The sequence below is a fragment of the Hipposideros armiger genome, unplaced genomic scaffold (assembly GCF_001890085.2).
Source record: "Hipposideros armiger isolate ML-2016 unplaced genomic scaffold, ASM189008v1 scaffold_1135, whole genome shotgun sequence".
Lineage (NCBI taxonomy): Eukaryota > Metazoa > Chordata > Mammalia > Chiroptera > Hipposideridae > Hipposideros > Hipposideros armiger.
This window is the reverse complement of record NW_017732485.1, coordinates 217,014-241,741: the sequence shown is the minus strand read 5'-3', so window position 1 is coordinate 241,741 and position 24,728 is coordinate 217,014. Positions and strand designations below refer to the sequence as shown.

Sequence of the window (24,728 nt, the reverse complement as noted above, 5' to 3'; positions counted from 1 at the left end):
AAAAAAGTAAATGTGTGAGGTGATGGATGTGTTAATTAGCTAGATGGTGTGAATCCTTTCATTATGTTTACATATATCAAATCATCACGTTGTAACCTTTAAATATATTACTCTCCTGTCTGTTATACCTCAAAGCTGGAAAAAAAGAGAAATATTTGAATAATTAAGACTGACTGAGCTGAAGGACTGTGGGGACTTGAGTGACCCAGCCTGGTTGGAAAGGATGGCCTAAGTCTGGGTCATAGTCTAATTTGTCATACCCCAGAGGCAGCTCCCGGCTAGAGTAAGATCGATGTTCGCCACTTAAGGGAATTCAACGTAGGCAAAACGTTTTATTTGCAAAGAACTGAACCCATTCAAGCTGACTCAAGTAAAGGAGACTTTTGAAAGTTTATTGGGGCATTTCACAAAAATGAAACACAACTGTATACTTTGCTTCAGAAAGGGCTCTGCTTTGCTGTGAAGGTCCTAAAGCTTGAGTTTTCTCCTTTGTCTGCTTTTTTCTCTTTCTAATTGCATTAAAAAGCCAATAGTTGATTGGCTTTTCTCTGTAATAACAACTTTCTAAGACAACTTGTCAGTAAGAGCATGGCTGAAAATGACCATGCCACCCATGAGTCCACACGCCCTTTCAGTTTAAACACACACCAGTGTCTGATGATAGTATTGTCTTTATTCAAATGCTCAAGGAAGAGCACTGATTGTTTGCTAGCCAGTGAATGGCCTGGCTTTCTTCGTGTTGCCTTTTGTGTGTATTGGGTGGTACACCTGTCTGTGGCTTGCAGTGGGTCACATGCTAAGTCACACCCACCTTCATTCGCCCCTTCATCAGGAGTTGGGAGGGAGTTTCTCTGAGAAGGGAATGTGGGCTTACTCGTACTGCATCATTATATCCCATGATGATTCCCAGGGGGGCTTCTTCTTTAAGCAGTGATATTGCCCTGAATCACAGAGGAGTCATGTGTCTGTTCCCTGTCATCTAAGTTAAGCAGAACTCAAACCAGCAGCTGAGAGTTTGGGGGACAGGATTCAGTTACCAGAACAAAGAGATTGACATGTGTCTGATCAAGACTCCAGTCCAGCAAGCTCAGGTTGGGAACAGAATCCCAGTCTCAGAATGGGAGTCAGCCTGCAAATCAGGAACCAAAGCAGAAGTTCTGTCAAATGAATGGGCTAATAGTATTGGACATGCGTTATGAGAAGACTAATGGCTTACAGCGATCACTGCAAAATCTACACGATGCGTCAACATCACTGAGGAGCTTAATTTCAAGGCACCCACCCAGATTGAACAATCTGCTGAGAGAATTCTTTTGACAAGATGAGGTGGTAAATTGAATGGAGGGTCAACTTTGGAAACCTCTGACTTACTAAGACCTTGGTGGCCTGCACACACCAGGTTCTAAGCCAGCCTACAGCATCCAGAGCCTGGGTCCTCTCACTTCCAGCCTAGGACTCTTTTCTTTATATCCTTTGCTGTCTTTTAGTACAAGAAGGATATCACAATATTCTTTTATATCAGACATACAGTGTTTGTCTTGGTGTGACTTAGCTTTTATCCTAGATGTTCAGGCTATGTAGGACTCAGATGGATATCTCCGGAGATTGAATTTTGAATCTGTGTGTCTATCACAACTAGGCTTTATCAGTCAGAAGAGGTTAGGTATTAATATTTCTTTCCCATGGCATACAACCACATACATGTGTTTACTGCTGATGTTGCATATCGATGTTGGGTCTTCTGGGAGCTCTACTGTAAGCTTCCCTAACTCCAGGACCGAGGCTTGTGGCTTCCACCCCAAAGTGATGCACATCAGTACAGCTCATGTTTCATTGGCCAAGTCAAACCCTTACTTCACATAGTGCGAACTATAATCCTACTATGGGCTGGAGAGAAGAGACCCATGCCTTGACTCATTTTCTGTTATATCCCCAGCATTTAGAACAGTGTCTGGCACATGGTAGGTGCTTAAAAATATGCATTGAATAAGCAAAGGAAGTCATAAATATACGAGTCGCACAATTAAGTCCGCGAACTCATCCTAGAAAAAGTGCTAAATATCTCACTGCTGAATAGCACTATGATCACCTTCGAAGTACTCCCCTTGGGAAGCTATGCACTGACACTGGTGCCTAGTCCACCCTTCAGAGCAATTTTGGAAGCATCAGAGCTGTCGTCATATTACACTTGATGTCCTGAATGTCATCAAAATGTCTTCCTTTCAATATTTCCTTTATCTTCGGGTAAAGAAAGAAGTCATTGGGAGCCAGATCAGGTGAGTAGGGAAGGTGTTCCAATACAGTTATTTGTTTACTGGCTAAAAACTCCCTCACAGACAGTGCGGTGTGAGCTGGTGCATTGTCGTGATGCAAGGGCCATGAATTGTTGGCGAAATGTTTAGGTCATCTAACTTTTTCACACAGCCTTTTCAGCCCTTCCAAATAGTATAATAAACTTGGTTAACTGTGTGTCCAGTTGGTACAAGTTCATAAAGAATAATCCCTCTGATATCAAAAAAGGTTAGTAACATCGTTGCAACAAGTTCTCAAACTTAATTGTCAGAACTCATATGAAACTAAAATAATTCGTGTCATCCAGGGTTAACCTTGGTTCCTGGACACATTCTGAAATTATCTTTGTTAGAACATTTTAGGAAATGACCCTACAAAGGACTCTATTTGGGAAAACTGTCTTCAATATAGATTATTTATGATTGGAAAGCCCTGAGCTTGAGTGTCTGGGCTACTTGAGTCCCTGGTAGCAATTTATATTGGAATAGGGGTCATTTTTTCATATTTCTATAGAGAGTATTTGGCAGGTCAGTTTGAACAGTGGCCTGACTCTCAGGATAGTTAAGTGTGGGAGGCAGAGTGGGGTGGGGCGTCATTCAGGGATTTCATAACAAAGCTGAGAATAAAACCACCATATTGAAAATTAACTTCATAAAAGGATGTCATGGGAGTCCCTTTTAACCAAAATTATCACTCCTCTTGGGGTTAGCAACATTGTTTTTTGTTTTTCCACGAAATGGCCAAAAGACTGTGCCTCAGTGACGATTCTGGGAGACTTGGCGCCCAAATCTATAGGCACATTAAGTTTAATGGCCACTTCCAGTTGACTGCTTTGTCCTCTGTAAACATTGTCCTCAGCCACGGTACGTCTAGAGAACAAATATTTGCAAGTGCCCCTTCCATTTCTGGGAAATCTAAAACCTGCCCGTAATTTGGCTAATTTGTAGTTCATTATGGGGAAGATAATGAGTAGGGGAAATTGAGGGAACAGGGGACAGTTGCTAGGAAACAGATTTACTTCTCACATCCAGACACATGAACTAAAGAAATGGTGTTAATGAAGTGTATTACGGACAATCTCAGTTCTAAGGAAGCACAAACACTGAGGTAGCGTTACGATGAAAAAGCACCAGGTGAAGGCAGAGCCGCTGGGGAAGAGTGGAGCATGGTGGGTCAGCACACGATGGTCCTTCTTACAGTAGGTTTGCTGGTCAGGCGAGGTCCTTGATGGAAAGGGCTGAGCACAGCATCTGCGTAGAGAAGGTGGTCAGTAAAGGCTAGTCAAAATAATTATTAGTATTATAAATACATATACTTATAAACAATAAGTTACTATTAGTCTCATCATCTTCTTTTGGGTTATAGTGATTCCACTAACTGCAAACATGTCTTCCATTACTAGTTAAACAATTTCTGAGTCTTGTCTCCTTATTTTACGTCCTCTACATGGACTGTTGTAATTGTCTCTGAGAGCAGGGGTGTGTAAGCAATTCATCAACCGCAAGGCATTTTATGTCCACAATGGACATAATTTGTCCTCATCATTATTGCTATCTGCCACTCCCAGGACCCAAGAGGGGTTTTTACGTAGACCTTCGGGGCTCCTTCGCTGCTGCTCTCTCCTTTCTTTGTGCCTCAAATCCCAGTCGTTTTAGCAGCCAGCCCTGAACACTGACCGCTGTTTCCTCGACCCAGCAAAACGGCTGCTGCTTGCGTGGCTCTTTCTCTGCATCACAATTTGGAGAACTGCCTCAAGAAGAAAGCTGGTGTGAATGGAAGGGGTTGGCCTCATGTGCGTCCCTGCTCCTGAGGCTCAGAGACCTGCACTGGTTATTGTCCAATGTCTGAAAACAATCGTCTTTCATATTCTGTTCAGCTTTTACAGCAGCGATTAAGTCTGATGCCAGCTACTCCATCAAGGCTAGAAGCTATCATAGCTTCCTTGATGCATCTACTTTATTCTACTAAGTAAGGCAACAAACAAAGAACCCTCCAAGTAAACAGACAAGATAATAAAATAATTACAGACTGGGATAAGTTCTATGACACAAGCAAACAAATATACTGAAATAGAGATGAAAGATGGAGAAGGAGAGCAGGGTTTTGGATGCGGTGGCCAGAGGAGGCTGCTTTTGGGGTGTTTAAGGTGAGATTTAAATGATGAGTCGGACCTTACCTATGTGTAGCAGAGGTAGGAGGGGCGAACAAAACAGCATTCTCAATAGAAATGTGGATTCTGAATGAGTGACGCATGCCAAAATTTATGCGGTACAAACAAGAGATAGAATATTCCATTTAATCAGAGTGCCAGGTTTTTGAGTAGATAACTCGTTATAAGTGCTACTAAGAGGAAGGTGTCTGGAGATCCGGAAAGGGGAGGAATAAAGGAGCCAAAGCTGTGATTAGGGGTGGGTAGGGGGCAGCGTTCAGGGGTGTGCCAGGGTCAATGCTGTCTTCAAATACCCTATGGCTGTCGTGGAAAGGATAAGAATACCCTAGCGCATGGATTGGCAAACTGCAGCCCAACAGCTAGATCCAGCCGCACAGCCCGTGAACTAAGGATGGATTTTTTACATTTTTAAATAATTGCATTTTAAGTGGTCAGGTTAGTACAGCAAACCCTCACTTAACATTGTCGATAGGTTCTGTGACTTTAAGCAAAATGATTCATAATGAAACCCATTTTACCATAGGCTAATTGATATAAACAAAAGTTCCTATGGCATCGCATCAACATTATAACTAAATGATGTTGAAAAAAATGACGTTATCCGAGGACCTGCTGTACTACGTAATAGCCTCAATTTTGTTGCTTGGCCCACAATGCTTGAACTGTTTATTATCTGGCCCTTTAAGAAAATATTTGCTGACCACCTGCTCTAGATCAACTGCAGGAATTTAATTTGCTGTAGCTAAGGAAATGAGTAGGAAATTGGAATAAACAGTTCTCTACGGGAACGGCATTTTCAAGGCAGGGTACTGAAGGACCTTCCTCCTAGGCCTTGTCCTTTCCCTCATCCCACCCTGGGTGGTTTTCTACCCACTCAGCTCGCGCATGAGAGGACAGCATCTGGCTTCTCGAGAACAATGGGGAGGCGCTGGGCCAACTGGCTAAGAATTTGATCCTGTGAAATTGGACAGTTTTCTATTTGGCTGCGACGATAGTTTGATTTGAAAACACCCAATTAGTGACTGTAACTAATACATTGTTTCGCTGAATTAAATTATTTTATCATCCTTCCCACTGGATGTAGAGCATAGAGAAAGTTCTTGAGTAACAGGCTAGTGTCTGAAATGAATCTGTAACGGGTCACCGACAACCAGGGCACGGCTAGTTTACAGGCTAACTAGGCTAATTCTCCAGAAACCAGGCGGTAGGCCCTATGGCATCACACCCACGTTATAACTATGAGCCTTTTCTAGCAAGAACCAAACAGGTGATGGACACCTGGAATATGGCTATAGATGTCATTCATTTGTTTGTTTATCCAATAAGGAGCTCCTAGTCTAATGGGGAGACAGAAAAACAAAATAGTAAGTTTATAGGACATTCACTTAGTTTTTGTATGTATGCATTATGTCCATAGGGCTACAAAGCATAGAAGAGGCATGCATGTAGCTTGGGTTTGAGGGATGTTTTCTGGAAAAGATGGTGCTTAGATGAAATCTTAAAGAACGGTTCAAGGTTATTCAGATGAAGGGAGTGGAGCAGCTGTGCAAGTGTGTGCGTGGGAGGATTTAGACAATAGAGAAGCAGAGCCGTGAGAAACTTTAGTGCATTTAGAAAACTTTAGAAGGTTCTGTATGACGAGATAATAGCAGCAAGAAATTATGCTAGAGGATAAAAGAACAGCAGGACCCACACCATACTAAGGAGTTTGAATTTCATGCTGAGGGCAGTGGGGAGCTACTGAAAGATATTAACAGTGACATGATTATATTTGCATTTAGAAAAGATTGTCCTGGTATCACAATGGGGAGGCGTGTGGAGCAGAATGAGACCAGAGCTTGGTGGAAATGTTAACATGGCTGTTGCGGTTATCCAAGTGATGTAGGCAGTAGAAAGGGTGATGGGAAGAGGAGAATGAAATACCAAGGTGGTCAAATTCACAGGATGAATTGTTGCTTGGATGTGTGCAGTGAGGGAAGAGCCGCCAAGAACACCATTCAGATAGATCTCGAATGAGATGACGGCTGCAGGACAATTAAATGCAAGGGGAAGGGGATTATTAGCCATATAAAACAGTTCTGAGAAGACCTATGGGAGCAATGACTTGGGAATGATGGAGGAGGTGGTGTTCGAGATAAGAGAGTTAGAATTGACAGTTTCACCCACCCCACCCTCTAGGGAGGGGAGTGGGGCTGGAGACTGAGTTCAATTGCCCATGGCTTATGATTTAGTCATCCATACCTATGTGATGAAATCTCCATAAAAGCCCAAAAAGGACTGGGTTCAGGGAGCTTCTGGGCTGGTGACCACGTGGAGGTGCTGGAACAGTGGCACACTCGGGGAGGACATGGGAGATCCGTGCCCTTCCCCCATGCCTTGCTCTGTGCATCTCTTCTATCTGGCTGTCCCTGAGTTATATCCTTTTTATAATACACCAGTGATCTGGTAAATACAATGTTTCTCTGTGTTCTGTGAGCCGCTCTAACAAATTAATCGAACCTGAGGAGGAGCTCTTAGGGACCTTTGATTTACAGCCAGTCGGTCAGAAAGCCCAGGTAACAACCTGGATGTGTGACTGGTGTCTAAAGGCCAGGGATGAGGGCCATCCTGTATGACTGAATCCCTAACCTGTGGGGTCTCACACTGTCTCCTGGTAGATAGTGTCAGAATGGAGTTAATTGTAGGACAGCCAGCTTGTGTCCTGAGAACTGCTTGTTGGTGTAGGGAACTCCCCTCACCCATATTGGAATTGGTACCAGGACATATTTAACAGGTGCTCAGTAAGTCTTTATTGAATGAGTGAATATTGTTGAATGGTTGGATTTTAGGATGTCAGAATTTAAGTGCCCTAATCATTACAGTTAGCTGATGGAAAGACAGAATTCCAGAAAAGGGAAGTGGCTTACCTATATGTTTTTAATTTATTTATTCATATAGCCCAATGCATGGTTTGTTTGTTTGTTTGTTTGTCTGTTTGTTTTTCTTAGCTTGATTATTTTGGCAATGGAGAGCAACCCATGGATGATCAAATAGCCATGTCTATAAGTGGCTGATGACAATTTTACTTGTGTATGTGAAATGTGAATGTAACTTTAGATATTACTGTCATTTAAAACTTTTACCCCTAGCGCTTTGGAAAGAGTCTTAAGATCCATTTGCTGATCTTAAGTCCTCAGAGGCTGGAAGCAAACTCTACGAATCATAAGAAAATCTTGTGGTTTTTGTAAGCATGCCTTGAAATACAAAAATAACATTAGGTTTTATTTATTATTTTCTCTTCATGATACCATTACCTGATGTGGCAATAGCCTAGTCACTGTCTCTCTTTGTCTGGTTTACTTTCTACAATCTGTTCTATATATGGACAATTGAATTTTCATTAATCTCAGCTTTGATTATGTATTTCCCCCACTTAAATGCTTTATCCTGTCTTCAAATGTCTACAAAGGAAAGTAGTTTAGTCAAACTACTTAACCTGTCCCTAACCAGTCTTTCCAGCTTCATCTCATGTCCTGCTTATTAAAAGTATATAGAGACCCTTCTGACCCATAGACCAGTGCTTCTCAAACTTTAATGCACATATGAGTCCCTTAGGGGACCTTGCTGCCATGCAGATTTCTGATTCAGTAAGTCTGGGGTGGGCACCCGGGTTCTTGCCTTTCTAACAAGCTCTTAGGTGATGCTGATAAAGCTAGTTCAAGGACCACACCGGAGTAGGCAGGCCCTGACAATATTAGGCCCTTCTCCTATGTGCACTCATCACATTTCATGGTTATGTGTTTAGTAACGGTTGTCCTTCCCTGGAGAGTATGTCCCCAGAGGACCATATCAGATCTGTCAGTTCCACTGTTAAGTCCTTTGGCACCTATCAAAATGAATCTGAGATGCTCAACATTCTGGCTTTGGACAGGATCTAATTTACTCCTTCCCCTCAAACTACAGGCGGTGAATTGAATCCAGAGGGGGAATGTGACCTCTCCAGGGTGACACCATGTGTTAGTGCAGAGCTGAGACTAGGAATGGGTCTCTGAAATAAATACCTACTGTGACGCGAAACTTCCAGTAAAGTTCGTAGGAGAAGTAGCACATTATTCAGAACTTGCCCCCCAGGTATTGGATACTTAACATAGAACTCCCACTGAGAGCCCTATGGCAAATTGCAAATGTCTCAGAGAAGACAAGAAATACCTCTGGGGCATTTCTCCGAGTCCATGGAGGCTCCACAATTAGACTAACAACTTATAGGATAACTAGAGTGTAACCAATTGAGAAGGATTGACCTAATTCTTCCTTTTTAATTACCTTAATTTTATGCATCAGGTAATTAATTGAATGAGTTAGTGATTACAGATGCTTTTTCTATCTCCAGCCAGGAATGAAAACAAGTTGCATAGAAAACATAGGTAGGAGAAAGAGCAGAGATTAGTGTGTAGGCTTTTTGATAGGAGTCTGAATGAACCCCGTGCTATTAATACAAAAATCACGGTGGTATTTTATATCTGAGCAATGTATGTGTTTGCCTAGAAGGAGGAAAATAGAGGGCATGCCCCAAAATAGCTTTTAGGAGTAGATCAGCGTTTCTCAACTTTGGCAACATTGCCATTTTAGGCCAAATAATTTTTTATTTTAGGGGACTGTCTGGTCCATTGTAGGCTACTTAGTAGCATCCTCTACCCATTAGATGCCAGTAGCACTCCCCCCAAAGTTAGGACAACCCAAAATGCTTCCAGACGTTGCCAACTGTCTCCTGCAGGAGAAAGAGACAACATGATGCCCGGTTGAGAACAACTGTGCCTAGACCATTGGTCAGACCAAGTATGTTTACAGGGCCACTGTAACAGCCACACAAGTTGTGCAGTAACAATTCCACAGAGCACCGTTCTCATAAATTTCAATGTTTGGGGCAACTTATTTCAGATTTTGATGATATCTGCAACCCAAAACTTTGGCCTTTTATAACGAACCTTTGTAAGCTAAGAGCGTCCCCCATTTAAATACGATGACGTGAAGAATTTGCAAAAGCTACTCGCCCATAGACTATCTGGTGACTTTAATGTCCAAGAAGATTATCCATCGGTCACCTTGATCTCCACTAATGTTCTTGTCTTCCACCTCACCTCATCCTAGACCTTGTTATCTTCAGTAACTGTATCGCCTCTGAAACCTTTATTTCAAGCGTCTTTCTCTCTGATCACTAACCCCTATGCTTCTGATGATTAACCATTTAGTCCGCCCGACAATGTTTTGACCCACTGGGTCTCCAATGCATTGACCTCACCATCTTGCACCACCGACCACATCCCTTTTGTCTATATTCGCTTCTTTACCCAGTTCCGGCTCTCTTGTCCATCATGGTAACCATCCCTTGTAAAAACCCTCAATAACCTTGCCTTACTAGCCCTAAGATGGGATTTCTGGCTAAACACGATACAGAGGGAATCTAATTATTTACCTTGTTTGTATCTGTATCTAAACAGGTAAATACCTGCACCTAAATGGAAGACACACACAGTATAGTGGCTAATCCACTGCAGTCTAGATTCAAGACTACAAACCTCAAATGGGCACTTACAGCTGCTTAGAATGCTCTTCCTGGTAAGTTTGTTTTCTCCTTTCTGGGACAAGTCTTTCATACTTCGCTCCCTCCGATGTCTTACCATTGCCATGCCCTCACTCTTCTCTGATAGCTCTGCCTGAAAAAAGTCAAAGCAGAAGGAACTCTTATACACACATTGTCAAACCCAGAACTTATCTTTATTTGTACCTGGATTCTCTATTTTCCATCTTTTTACTGCTTTTATCAAGGGCCAGTCTCCTTCTGTGCTCTCTATTCCAGTTCCTGTAACTTCCTCAAGCATTTTGCTTCTCTAGTTTCACCATCATCTGCATCAGACTTTCTTCCTTTCAATCAAATAATTTCCATTGTGTAGAAATCCACACTAGTTTCTCACATTTTACATTACCTTCTCATCATCCAAATTGGACTTCCTCTCCCATCACATTTCTTCTCCTTCACAGTAAATCTTTTTGAAGGATTAGTCTACACTCGCTGGATCTGGGCTATTATCTCCCACAATTCCTCTAATCCACTCCCATATGGCTTTTACTATAATCACTTCTCTAAAATGATTCCTGTCCATAATCATCATGTTGCCAAAACCGATGGACTTTTCTTTGAACTTCTTACTCACCATTTACTGTCCTCTCCTTTTTGAAACTTTTCTTAAAAATAATACTACCCTCTCATAATCTTTTTCTTGCCTCTTTATATGCTCCTTCTTAAAAAATATTTTTAAATTATAGTTGACATACAACATACCATATTATATTAGTTTCAGGTGTACAACATTGTGGTTCAGCATTTATAGACCTTAAAAAGTGATCACCCCAGCCTAGTAACCTTCTGTCACCATACATAGTTATTACGATATTATTGACTCTGTTCTCTGTGCTGTACATCATATCCCTGTATCCTTCTTTTATTGTCTTTTTTTTTCCTGATTTTTTCCTTCTCAATCCTACCTTTAATTGTTAGTTCTCTGCTGATTGGTCCTGAGCCAATTCTCTGTCTGCACATTTTCTACAGTGATCTTAACTACCTCTTGGCTATAACTGCCAAATGGATGAATATGGCTGTCTAATCTATATCTGCATCCTGCACTCTTTCCTCTGTTCCAGATTTATATATCCATCTGACTCTTAACTATTTATAACTGGATGTATGATAGGTGTGTCAACTTAGCATTTTCAAAACAGAGTTTTTGAATTTTTTTTTCCTTTTCTTCCATGTTTCCCCCAAGTCTTTCCCATATCACTAAATGACATCTTTACCCATCCAAGAGCCCACCCAGAACCCAGTCAGGCCACAACCCCAGGAATCAACCTTGATGTATTCTTTACTTTTATTCCCCACTCATAAAGGGGCTATTGGAATGTGAAAAGTGGGGGAACAAACAGGGATTGGGGGGCTATGGGAAATGGAAAATTGCAGAAAGGAATAAGTGGAGAATTACCAAAAATGATTTGGCAGTGTGAGTTGGAACAATGCACATTTTGTGGTTTGTAGCATTTTATTTTCTTGAGCAAAGAATCAGCACAGGGGCTGGGGTGGCCTTAGAGACATGGCCTAGGGCAGGTGAAAGCCAGGCTAAATTTAGTCAAGTCTCTTAGCAGTGTTGGCTTAAGTCCTTTATGGCATGTGGGAGGTCACAGTTCATACCCTCTTCACTGTTACTACCTTGTCCATCATTTGTCCTCTGGACTTTTGAAAGAGCCTCTTCAATGGTCTTCTGGCATACATTCTTGCCCAGTGTCAATTAAATCATGTGTTCTTTAGTCATTAGGGAAATGCAAGTCCAACCCACAATGATATACCACTCCATACCCATTGGAATCGCTATAATAAAAAAAGACAGACAATAACAAGTGTTGGTGAGGACGCAGAGAAATTGGAACCTGCATACACTGCTGATAAGAATGTAAAATGGTACATCCACTTTGCAAAACAGTGTGGCAGTTTCTTAAAATGTTAAATACTGAGTTACCATATGACTGACCACTTCCGTTTCTCAATATTTATGCAAAAGAATTGAAAAGGTGTCCACACACAAAAAATGTATGTAATGTTATTATGTGTCCATTATGGGTCAGCAGAGGGTCCGTGCTTATTGCAGCCACACAGGGACCTCGGATGACGAAGCAGCCATCCACCCTACCAATGATTATGAATTGTTACTCCAGAGGGAACACATAACTTTGGCAGATCTTACATCCATAATTAAATGATACATGTTACTTCTGCTCACAATTTAGAGGCTAGAAGTAATCACAAGGCCTCATCCAATGCAAGAGCAAGGAAGTCAAGCCCACGTGTGCCTGGGAGGTGAAGAATGAGAAAGGCTCAGCAAGCATACTCATAGCTCCTTGGCCTGTGCCCTTGCCATTCCGTAGGCTGGTATGGTTTTTCTTCATCTGTGGGCAGAGCTGGCTCCTTCTCATCCCTTAGTTCCCAGGACTTCCCCGACAGAACTTCTGTGACAAGTCTGTCCCGAGCGGTGCCTCCATCTCTTGCGCAAACCCTTTAGGGTTCTTTATTCTGTCCCCCAATGTTATGACTCTGCTTGTTTCATGATCTGAAGTCATGTGCTGTATTGCTTTGCTTATTTTCTTATTGGCTAACTCTTTCCACTAGGATGTACACTTTTCGAGGCTGTAATTTGTATTCTTCTCTGTTTTATTCATTACTGAATCCCCAGCATTTAGAACAATGCTTAGCAAGCTCATAATAGAAAATCAATAAATATTCATTAAGTGAATGAATGAACATGCCTTTTTTTTTTTACCTCTCTAGCATTTTTCATGTTGTTCCTTCTTCCTCTTCTTCGAAACAAAATACTGTGCATTCTCTAATGTTCAGCTTAATGTCATCAGCTCCATAAAGCCTTTGCCTAGTCAGAGGTAATTTCTAACTCAACCATGCTCTCATAAAATTTTACTTTTCTTTTTTTTTATAGCAGATGCTCTGCCTTATATCTCTATAGTTGTATGCATGACTCTTCAACATCTCCTATCTCATACTTTGAATTTGATTTATAGGGGTTATTAAGGCTAAGTGGTATGTCTTGTAAATATTGTGTATCCCAGTGCCCAGGCCATTGCACCATATTTCCTGAACACCTATGTACCAGGCGGTGTTCTAGGTGCTGCGGATAGAGCAGTGAACAACACAGAGTCCCTACCCTCACAAGGCTTATTTTCTATTGGGGCAGACAGACCAACCCCCAAATAAATTTTATATGACACAATTAAGATGGGATAAGCACTTTGAAGAACAATTACATTAGTAGAAGGGGATAGACAGTGAAGAGGGAGTGTTGGTCAGGGAAGGCTTTTTGGAGATGTGATATTTGAATAGCGATCTGCCTGAAGTGAAGACACAAGCCAGCAAAGCACCTGGGAGAGGTATGCTACAGGCAGATAGGACATCAAACACAAAGGCTCTGCGATGGGATCGAGCTAGAAGAAAGCTGCTGTACTGTGGGTGGAGTGAGATTAGGAGCAAGTCAGAGATGCCGGGGCCACATTATGTGCAGGACCTCTGTATGCCATCTAGTAGTTTGGGGTTTTGTTCTGAGCATGTTGGCATATCATGAGTAGATTTTGAACAGATCAAGATTTTTTAAAGCATTAAGTCAACGAACCCCATCTGTTGTGTAGAGAATAGTCTGTGGGGGACAGAAGTGGAATCAAGAAAACTAGGTAAGAGCTGTTTGATAGATCAGGTGCGAGAGGAGGTTTGGATGAGAGTGGTAGTGAAGAAAATGCTTGGTAAGTGCCTAGAGGACAACAGTAGTGTCCAGGGAGCCGATTGAAGATGGTGTTTCAGTGAGGAGGAGGCTCAAATAAACCAACGCTGTGGAGAGGCTGAGCAAAAGGAGGCTTGGTAATTGACACCGGGTGTCATTGGTGAGCTTCGTAAGTGTGGGTTTTTTGGAGTAGTGGAGAGAAAAGCTTGATTGGAACGATTCCAAAAAAGTGGGAGCTGAAGTGGAGGAGAGAATATAGACTGATGGAATTTTGTTATAAAAATGAGGCAGATGAATAGAATATAGTGTGCATAAAAGTGATTAATGGATGAAAACTTTTTAAAAAATAACACTCAGAAGAAAAGAGAAAAGGGAATGGATTTATTTGTAATTATCAGTCACTGTCATCTTAAAAGGAAGCTTGAGGCTGTCTTTTCTTCCTACTCCTTTAACCTGTCTCTATCCCCAGGTAGAAGACTTCCCCTATGGATCAGGGATGAAATAGACTCTAAGGACCAACAAGGCCACCTTGCTAATGATGAAGGTTCTAGAAAGAAACATAAAGGGAAAACCTGTAGATATATACTGGGCAAAGGCTCTCTTGTTCCTTTTAGGATCGCTGCCTCTTGTTGCCATTCTTTCTTGGCTATGATACTCTTTTCTCCCATTTTGGGCTTCTGCCCAGTGTTTTTGAATTTCACTTTCCAGAAAGCCAGTTGTCCTAGCCAGAACTCTTTTTCTTTAAAAAATATTTTTATTGGGGTATTGGGAGGAAGGGAACAGTGCTGGAGAATTGGGGGAAGGGGAACAGACAAGTTGCTGTCGTTTTGTTCTTCAGTATAGTTGTGGAGGACGTTGCTTCACTGGCCCAAGTTGGCACCATCATTGGACTCTTCCCGGGCGAGGCACTAGCCAGAACTCTTAATTGCAGATTTAAGAGAGAGCAAGTGAGAGAGAGGGAGGGAGATATCAAAACAGTAAAAAGCAAAGCAAAAAGTAACTCAAAAAAAAATTGGTTTAGGTCAAAACAATGAATCAATTCTTTCTTTTTATTTTAATCTCCAATATTTTTCCTCATCAAAGAAATAAGACCTTGAAAAACAGGATCAGGTTGTAGATCTAAGAGAAAATGCAAAAGAAAAAAAAGTCACTTGAGTATTTTTAGTCTTCACAGGGATCAGCAAACCACAACCCACTGGGAAAAGCTGGCTTACTACCTATTTTTGTAAATAAAGTTTTATTGGACCCCAGCCATGATAATTCATTTCCATTTTGTCAATGACTATTTTCAGTGACAGTGTTAACTAGTTGTGCAAGAGACAGACAGCATGGCTGTAAAGCCTAAAATATTAACTATCTGGCCCTTTATAGAAATGCTTGCTGACGCTCGAGTCTATACTAACATTTCCCAAAATGTGCCCTCAGTGAGATTACCTCATTGGGATAAAATGAACACACAGGCATGGAAGCTCCAACTTAAACAAGCTTAAGCAAATTTGTTTACTGCAGGATGTTACAGAGCCTTTAATACGCCATTATGAATGTGAGTCTCCAAAAGGGAGAGCAAATGTGCTTTGCAGGTTTAAGGATAAAATCTTAGGGGAATTATGGTTCTGATTCCTAAAAATGCCCAAATTCTGGCCCGAAAGACACCTCTTCTTTTCACTGGGTCCCTGGACAAGTAATAGCATAAGGAAAAAATATACTGAGAACAACAAAACGCTACTTTATTAATAACTGCTCAAGTGTCCAATACTCCAATGCAGGACTTTTCTGGAGAAGGCCATGTTGAAACACATAATTCATAACTGAAGGCTCACAAGGGGCTTCGTACCTTCCTCCTGATTTACATCTTAAAATGTGAGCTTATGCCTGACTCACGAGTAAAGGAAGTTGAAGGGGCTGAAGGAGAAGCGATACGGCAGGTTGGCAGAGCAGGCCCTAGCGTAACTTATGCGCCTGGAGGAGGTGGAAAGAAGGGGGAGCAATCACAGCCACATCTGTGCAGAAGCAGTAGTTCCTAAATGAAAGTGTGGGAGACGGAGTGGAGCCTGGTTTATGCTTTTAAGACACGATGATTGTATCTGGTAATAGTAATAGTCCAGTCAATATTCTAGAAGCCTGAACAATCTGATATGCGACTCCTTACTATGTGCAAGTCCTCCTCCTCTGCTGGTAGGGAGGACAGTTAAAAGAAATGAGCGACTGGGGACAATGAAAAGTGCCCTGGCATGGTGAGAGGATGCCGTCGTGTATCTTTTCTCTATCATTTGCTGATTTTTCCTAACTTGTCTCAGTTCAGTATTCTTTGCATTTCACAGAATCTTCTAGGAAACACAGTTGGAGAGTGTTGGCCTAAACCAGGGGTCCTCAAACATTAGTGGGCATAAGAATTCTTGGAGATTCTTTTAATTAATTCATATTCCTGGATTCCGCAGCACAGGTTTCATTTCAGCAAGCTCAGGGGCATGCATTATTTTTAAAAAACTCACCAGTGGTTCCAAATCAGGTAGTCCACTGGTCACCTTTTGAGTAACAATGGTCTCAACATTAGCTGGAAAAACAAAAGAAATCTTTTTTTTTTTAATTTGTTTTTTAGTGCTTGCCCTAGAGTTTGCGATATACATTTACAACTAACCCACGTCCACGTTCACCCTTCTTTATCCTTGAAAAATGTCCTTACTTGGAAGTCTGCTCTGTCTGAGATTAATATAGCTGCTCCTGCTTTCTTTTGATTGGTGTTAGCATGGTATATTTTTCTCCATCTCTTTACTTTTAATCTACATGTGTCTTTATATATGAATTTCTTATAGACAAAATATAGTTGGGTTGTGTTTTTAGATCCACTGTGACAATCTTTGTCTTTTATTTGGCACATTTAGACCATTGGCATTCAATGTGATTACTGATCCAGTTACATTAATATCTACCATATTCCTTACTGTTTTCTATTTTTAGCCCTTGTTCTTTGTTTCTGTTTTTATTTTCCATTCTATTTTTTTACCTTTAGTGGTTTTAATTGACACTTTATATGATCCATTTTCTCTCCTTCCTTAGCATATTAAATGTACTTCTTTTGCACCTTTTTCAGTGGTTGCAAAATGAATCCTCAAGCTGTAGTCCTGCCCGACTCGGCAGAGAGGGTTGGAATAAAAACCTAGGCTGGTAACTAAGCTTCACTTTCACCCCAGAATCACGTATCTTCCTGGGAAACCTCTGACACAGATAGGCTGTTTGTCTAAACTTTTAGTTTGAAATTTTGACACGTTGACCTCTCAGAGACGTGGTGAAAAAACTAAACCTAGGAAAATTTGAGGCTCTTAAAGACTAAGGGGTGCTCTGTAGGTTGGAAATGGCTGATTCCTTTTCATGAAGAAAGTCGTATTTGGAGGGGTTCTGAGAGTAAGACTCCAAAAAAGTTAAAATCCAGTTCTCTGGGTTGTTTAAATATGCTTTCTGGAGAGATAAAGCGTTTCTGGAATTCACTGAGAACATTAAGAATAGCATAGATGACCTGAGAGACCTGGCATAAACCAGATAGTTTGCCAGAGAAATGAAGACTCCCTAGAATGACTGAAATGGAGCTGTCTGCAAAGACAGTGAGATGCTGTGGGAGGCAGCAGACTGGCTGACAGAACTAGAAATGTACAAGTATAAGATAGATCGTAGGGGGAATTCAAATATTTCACCAGTTTTAGGGCTCTGAATTTTAAAGTCCTCACCAGCTATGAGGTACGGAGTTTGATGTGTACTCATTGAATACCATTTTTCTTTTATAAGAAGATGATGCCAATTTTACATTTCATTTCTGAAAAATAACTCATATGTCCACTTGGGGGTCGTAAAGTGTTTGTTTTTTTTTCCCTTTCTTTTCAGTATCTCTAGGGAGTCTTCAGTATTTACCCTGCAAATGCATTAGATGTGAGTGAGAACAGTACCAGCTATATTTTGTGCTATTTCCTTTATTTAGCAAGTGACAGTTTCTCGCTACACAGTAGGGGTCATGGGCAAACACAGATTTTGTTTCCTTTTCTTAATTTATTCCTTGTAATGCCCAAAGACTCAAAAACATACAAATGAAAATTGTTTTATCAGCAACGAATATACCCAGAGATTGAATGACATTTGAGTTAATTCTATAATGGTCATCTCACTATATTCAACTCAATTCAGTTCAATTCAGTTTGATTCAATTCAATTGAGTTCAGCTCAGCTCAACTCACAGAGATAGTCCCAAAATTGTTTGAAAGTTCCTGGGCTGTCAAGATATGCTAACCCTTGAATTATTTTCCTCCTCTTCAGCAATTTCAAGATGTTTACATTTTTACTATAATCATAATAATAATAATAATAATAACATAACAAATTACTATAAAACTTATAAAACAATGCATCTTTATCATGTCACAGTTTTTGTGGGTCAAGAGTCTGAGTGTGGCTTAGCTGGGTACCCTGGCTCAGCACCTCCCAGGAGGCTGCAGTTGAGTTGTCCACAGGCCTGCGGTCACTTCAGAGGCTCTGCTTTCAAGTTCACTGGCAGCTGGCTTCCCAGAAAAAACTAAGAGAGAGGGACAGGGGACCATACCCAGGAGAGTAGCCAGAGTCTTTCTGTAATCTAATCTTGGAAGTAGCATCCTGTCATTTCTGTCATATTCCAGTTGTTAGAAGTTCAGTAAAGTCCATCCCACATTTTGTAGGCTGCTCAACGCAGGTAGAGGTTCTACAACTACATAATTTTAAGTATTTCCCTTTTGAAAAATTACTAGAACAATGTTGAGTACTTACTCAGATTTCTGTTTTATGGGCGGAGGAACCAGAACCTGCCTTGCCCTGGTGTCAGTAGGCATGGCTTCTCCTCCTTCCCCTATGCTGACCAGCTGCAGCACCTCAGGCGCTTAAGTCCCGACTCTTGGCTTCCTTGTCAACAGAGAGGCAGTTTGATTGGACTCTTTAAGGCCCTTTCTAGTTTGGACATTCTTTTCCAACAAACAAATTCTGTTTTAAGGGGGTCCAACTCTCTTTCCTTTAGACAAGAGTTTCTCAACCTCAGCACTGTAGACATTTTGGGTCTGATAATTCTTTGTTTTTTGGCCCGGCGGGGGGTGCGAAAGCTGTCTTGGCCATTGTAGCATGTTGAAGAGCATCCCTGGACTCGACTCACTAGATGTTGGGGGCGGTCCCCTATTCGTGACAACAAAAAATGTCTCCAGACATTGAGGACTGCAGATCTAGTCAGAGCTATATTTAATCTGACATAGAAAAATAATCTCCTTTTCTGTAATATCTTGATTTTTTTCCATTAAGGAAAGAAAAATCTATAAATTAATTAATACACAGGTGTTAATAACTTACGATGTATTGGTTTTTTAAAAGAGAAAGTCACCTTTTGCGGTAGAAATTCAAGGCCTAGGGATGAGAGGGTGTTTCTATGACTGTGTGAGGGGGTGGGGGCTAAGGATAGGACACTGTTCATTCTAAGCATGAATCATACTTATTACACACACACACACACACACACACACACACACACACACACACACACCTGAAACAACTAGAGAATAATTTCCAGGAGCCACAGAAATGATTGTGTGAATATACACATAAGTCCTGTGATGGTTAATTTTATGTGTTAACTTGACCATGGGTGCCCAAACATTTGGCCAAACATTATTCTGTGTGTGTGGCTATGAGGGCATTTCTGGATGACTATGCAGGTAAAGTTCCATTTCCACATGTACTGGGAACAGTGTAGCAGCCAATACTCCAGAGGTTTGTCTCCTGGTTATTCATCGCGGAGCTTGATGTCTCTGCTAGAGATCACATTAGTTGGATCCTCAGCTCCCGTTCTTCAAATTCTGAGAGCCCAAAATGAGACATTGAATTCCCTAGATGAAGACAGGCCAAAGGCCTCCAAAAGCAATTAATATGCTCCGCCATCCTTAGCCGCCAGCGTGCCTGTGGTTTTGCTGACTGCCCTATCATTATATTGATTAATCCTTCATGTAACAGAGAAACAATATTTCATACATATTCGTGCCTTCATTATTAATGAAACCCTAGCAGCTGGTGATGGATTCTTGGGCAGCTTGTTTATTGGGTGGAAACGACTACCAAAAAATCTGACATATTTCCTGGTGCAGCGCTCACTTAAGTCGTCTTACATCTCTGAATGCTGCCAAAGACAGTAACATTCTCTAAAAACTTAAAGTGAAATGGTATTAAAAGATATATCTTCATGAAACAATAAATGCCCCCATTCCTATTTATAATTCTCCTACAAACACTTATTACAGCACTTCCTAGGTGTCAGGCGCTGTCCTACAAGTGTTACAGATAGTATATGATTTAACCCTCATGTAACCTCCATGCTATAGATGCTGTCATTACATCCGTTTTACAGATGGAGAACCTGGGCCCCAGAGAGATTAGGTAACTTGTCCAAGGACACACAGCTGATCATGTTATAGGCAGGATTTGAACCCAGGCGTCTGGCTCTAGTGCCCACGCTTTTGATTACTGTGTTTGCTGTCCAAGCTGTATTCATGATTGAGTGGAAAGTAAAGGAAGAAGTAATATTTTGGGGGTGGCCTTAAACTGAGAGGCTTTTTCCGTGATGTCAATGAGATAGAGTCCCATGGGGAACCAGTGTGGTGTAAGAGAGGAGCTCTGACACTGGAGTTCAGGTAGTTCTGGGTTCAGACCCGCTGTACTACTTCCCAGATGTGCATCCTGAGTCCTGATTTTTCTTCACTCTCTCTGGTAGCATCATACATCCCACCGTTGGTGAGGTCACAGCCTCATGGTGAGTGGGGTATCCTTCCAGGCCCCCTGACTTTGGGATTGGCCATGGGACTTGCTTACCATGAGTGACACATACTCCAGGTGGCCAGGGCCCCAGTGTGGGGTGCAGCCACCCCAGCTAACCTGCAGATATATGCGTGGGATGTAAATACTTACTGCTGCGTGTCTTGCTCAGACTTGGTGCTTGCTCATCTGTTTTCCTAAGTGTGAAGTGAGAATAAACCTTTTTGTCAGCTTTAAAGGGAAGAGAGTAACAATACCTCCTTCATAGGGAAGCTGTGAGAACTCAGTGAGATAACAGTGCAAATGAATGTCATGAGGTAAACTCTTTTCAGTTTCTGCTGTTAAAGACTTGGTGATAAAGTTAGGATGAATGCTAAAATTTTCAACGTTTACAAAGGGAGACATGAAATTATGATAACATATTCCTCCTATTGGTATAATATTCAACTAAGCAACCTTTACCCAAGCCTGGTGAAGACTTATTTTCAAAATATCTATTTACTCACAAATCATTTTTATCTATGTATTACTCTAGGCTTCTTAACATACAGATTATTTCATATCTTTGAAAATAATGAATTGCTTTTCTTTTTAGTTTGTTTGTTTTTAACCTCTCAGTCTAACCATTCTAGCCTACTAAATTCATGGTATATATTTTTCACAATGTATATATTTCACTGGCAATGATATAATTTAGGTATATGCTACAATTTCTAGGCCTGTGTAGATGAGTTAAAACTTCCAAATATTGACATTATCTAGAAAATATTTTTGAAGTAATATATATGTAGATGTATAAACATATACCAGAAGTGCCAAAAAAATGTATACAACTGGACCCTTTGGTCAGCGTTGCTCAAGCAGTAGTTCGCCATAATCAGAAGTGTCTGGATGCCAATGGTAACCACTTTGAGCACCTCTTGTAATTGCAGAAGTCAAACATGACTTGTATTCATCTTTTGTTATCAGTATATATTGAGTATTACAATTTTAATAGTTTTTTTCTTTCTTAAAATGTGTATACCTTTTCTTGGCACCCTCTGTATATATGTTACCTACATGTATTACTATATTAATATATATTTATATTTAAATATATATATATATATATATATATTTGAACTTTAGAGTTCAAATGTGATTTAATGATTTAAAAGAGATGAAAAAGAAAGAGAATCGATTGTTTGGATAAACTGAACCTTTGCTTTGGCTTGCATTAGCCAGTATAACCTCAAGCTTCCTTGTAATGTTTATATGGTACATTTCTACACATTTTAAAATGAGGTTGCCAACAAAGTAGAGAGAATGTGGAAATTTTGCACCTTTTAACAGTGAATCCTGTGAGATATTTGAAAGAGCTGTATAGGGAAGATAACAAGTAGATCTGTTGCTATTTTCCACACTAATATTATTGGACAGCATCCAAGGGTAATTCTTCTACTCTAAGTTAATTATAAAATGCTGATGAGGCTTTCATGTCATAATTAACATGCTTTAGATTATTTTGTCTCTCACCTCTGGGTCAAAATCTGGTCCATTGACTTTTTTTTTTTTTCCGATGAGTTAATCACAATTTTAAGTGGTCAGTAATTATAACAGTGTTATTGGACATCTATAATCAAATCACATATATTAAATCAAGATGGCAGATTGCCAGCATATTAATAGTGGTGTGCTGACAACAGTTTAGTGGTTACCAGAGGGTGAGGGGGGTAAGAAGGGTCAAGTACATGGTGTTGGAAGGAGAACTGACTTTGGGTGGTGAACACACAATGCAATATATGGATGATGTATTATAGAATTATACACTTGAAACCTATACAATTTTGCTAACCACTGTTATGCCAGTAAATGTAATACAAATTTTTAAAAATGGTGGTATGCTGATATGGAGTGTTTGCCAATTTCTATGGTGTAAATATTCCCACTGTGGCTGATTTAATGCTACTGATGATTGACAACAGGCTCTCAAAATTTCTGTATATGCAGCAGTAAATTTTTGCAAACCAGTCCTAGCCAGCACCAGCACACCGCTGATATTTATCCATACTGGATTCTTATGCTGGACTAATAATACTTTTTAATTATCTTGCTATGCCTTCGTTCAATGACAACTCATCCTTTCAGAGCATGTCTTCATGTAAGACTGTTAAAGGCACTTTACAGTAGTGATTCTAATAAGTCGTAGGCTACTTTGAGGAGCTAATCAAAGCTATAAGCCTTCTCTCCAGGAAAAGAAAAAGCACACACGAAGAATTATGAATACAGTTTCAGGGGATTCTTGGAGTCCTGGCACTTGTTCATGGGTCTCGGATTAAGAATCTCTGCTATCTGTGAGCTAGACAAAGTAATTCGTCAAGCTGCTTCCAGAATGTCATTGCTTCAGCTGACTAATTTGTGAATTGCTAGAGAGCTCGAAAGTTACTAACATTGCAGAAGGATTAAGTTACTAGTATTTTATGAATTACATTTACTATCTGTCTTCTTCTATCAGTTAGTTTTAGTGTCTCCTTTGTTCTACTAATTTCATGTGAACTATTTTATAAGCTAACTCTAGGACATGTGATGTTTCAATTTTTGATTTGAAATATAAGCTTCCTATATGTATATATGTCCATGTGTATGTATGTGTTTATAGACAAAACCTCAGTTAACACTTGCTTCCCCCCCTTTTTTTATGCTAGGCTTAATTAAACCTATTGCCCCCTGACTTGGCCAAACGCCTTTTTTTATATAGTCCCGAAGCACTTGCATTTTGTAGCACACTTCATAATTAGATTTAAATAATTAATTCTGTAATGGTTTTCAAAACAGTCTCTCGTACTAGATGTAAACTTTCAAGGCCAGGAAATTTATAACCTGGCACAACACATATCATTGAATGGGCACTAAGTGAAGATTTGTTGGATGACAGAATTCGTGAGTAAATGATAATTTTTGGGGGTATACATTTTTAGTAGAAAAAAAGGCAAATGAGGAGAAAACAAAAAAGAACACAGTTTTAATCAAGCAACCAAATTGCTAGCGTCAATTTTAGTGTCGTTTCCTTTTCTATCTATCCACCGATAACAGCAGCATTTTCAGTCCAGGTCATTTGGAGTTGATGTTAAGGATAATGACACTCCTAGATCTTCATCAAGAATGTCTCTACTTTAAAAGGCAAGAAGGAAACCTCTTTCTCCTCCATTTCTGAGGGTTTCATTTTGCCTAGTCTGTTCGACTTAATTCACAAATGGCCAGAGAATTCTGCTCAGTAACATAAACCATCACTGGAGAATTCTGATTCATTCAAGTTGGCTTGTAATTAGTAAAGAGATTTAAAATAAAATATATCGAATCACTTTGAAGATACCTGTTCAGTTAGGAAATGGTGACGTCCAAGACCAAGACCTCCATTTATCAATAGGATGGCTCATTTCAGTTTAGGGAGAATTCAGAGACTAAAGGCTGGAATGTGCATGTTTCAGCACCAGTAAGCCCCGGAATTGAGAGGAGCCTTCTTGTACCACAGGCCATTATAACCTGAACTGATTAAACGGCCAACTGAAGGTCAGGTATCTGTGTCAGAAACAAAATCTTCTGGCTCTTAACATGGTTCTGTTTGGAGCTGTTGTTTGGCACTGTACATTGGAATGTGAAGCTTTCCACATATTTATTGAACATCTACCATTATAATAGATATACCGCCAGGGTTCCAGCAACAGCAAAAATGAACACAAGGTACCTCATGCCTTTGATAAATTTACATTCTGGCAAAGCAAGAATATAACTCACTGAAATACAAATCAGTGAAGAAAACACTGAAGAGACATAAGCTGACAGAGAATTAAGGTACCACGTCTATTTGACTAAATCAAGCAAGGCTTCATGGCAGAGGCACCCCCTTCAGGTGGACCTTGAAGGATGGGCAGGATAGCGACAGATAGAGACTGGCGGTAAAGAGGCATTCTATAAGCAGATGTGTGCAGCTGGGAAAATGGGGCATATTTTCATAAGAAAAAGTAATACAGCTTGAATAGAATATTTATTACTTGAGATGATATAATGGAAGCTGAGTCTGGAAAGTAGATTTTTCCTGTTTTACATGTATGAAGAGTGTTATTAATATATAGGTAATGAAGGATTGAGTAGCTGAAAGTCGTGGGTTTGAGATCAGT

General features: G+C 40.4%; 1 long non-coding RNA gene across 2 annotated transcripts in view; it reads left to right on the top strand.

The window, feature by feature from the left end:
* LOC109376467 (uncharacterized) overlaps positions 1-24,728 on the top strand; it is a 372,029-nt gene that overhangs the window by 138,203 nt on the left and 209,098 nt on the right. Inside the window, exon 4 of one of the 2 annotated variants that reach the window (XR_002122737.1) lies at positions 9,940-10,057. The exons of the other annotated variant lie outside the window; for it this stretch is intronic. This is a non-coding gene — a long non-coding RNA (uncharacterized LOC109376467). The remainder of the gene's footprint in view (positions 1-9,939; positions 10,058-24,728) is intronic. 2 annotated transcript variants of the gene reach the window in all.